This window comes from Etheostoma spectabile, chromosome 1 (assembly GCF_008692095.1).
Source record: "Etheostoma spectabile isolate EspeVRDwgs_2016 chromosome 1, UIUC_Espe_1.0, whole genome shotgun sequence".
Taxonomy (NCBI): Eukaryota; Metazoa; Chordata; class Actinopteri; order Perciformes; family Percidae; genus Etheostoma; species Etheostoma spectabile.
In genome coordinates, this window is record NC_045733.1 from 30,500,003 (window position 1) to 30,500,631 (window position 629).

The window sequence follows — 629 nt, forward strand, 5'->3', positions numbered from 1 at the left end:
GTGTGTGTGTGTGTGTGTGTGTGTGTGTGTGAGCTGTGCTGGTGGCTGGCTCCACACTGAGCCCATTCAGGTGCCGGTGAGGTCCACTCCCAGAGAGACCGGGGCCCATAAGACCAGATCTGTTCCCCCTGAAGCCTGCATTATGGCAGCTCTGACGACACCAGGCACTAAGTAAACAGCAGCCTTCCCCTCATGTCTCAACACTGCCAACAGTCAGGCAGGAGACTCAGAACAGTGTGAGGCATGACGGGAGGAGGCGAGGGCTGAAGGTGTTGCCGGGATACGCCTTTGATCCTCTCTGGTCCATGTTTTTACATTGCTCATGTGATCAATCAGGAGATAGAGATAATATTCTTGTAACACTCTCCCGTGGATGTAGAATATGTTGGTGAACCGGTATAGTCAGAGCTTATAGATTTATTAGCTTTGCATTGCCAGACCGTCCTCCATTGCGCGGAGGAGGGTCTGGCTAGTCCACACAGCACTCCGGGATGGGAGGAAAACGTGCTCTGGATTTTATTACCATTTCTTTAAACCAATCGCAATCATCTTGGGTGGCGCTAAGTGCCGGACAGAGCCACAGCACCTACAGAAAACTCTGACTGGACAGATAGTCTAGCTAGCTGTCT

The 629-nt window shown here is 51.7% G+C and overlaps 1 protein-coding gene across 2 annotated transcripts in view; it reads right to left on the minus strand.

Moving 5' to 3' along the window:
• Positions 1-629, minus strand: part of LOC116686763 (aggrecan core protein) — a 28,058-nt gene that overhangs the window by 26,438 nt on the left and 991 nt on the right. The window lies entirely within an intron of this gene.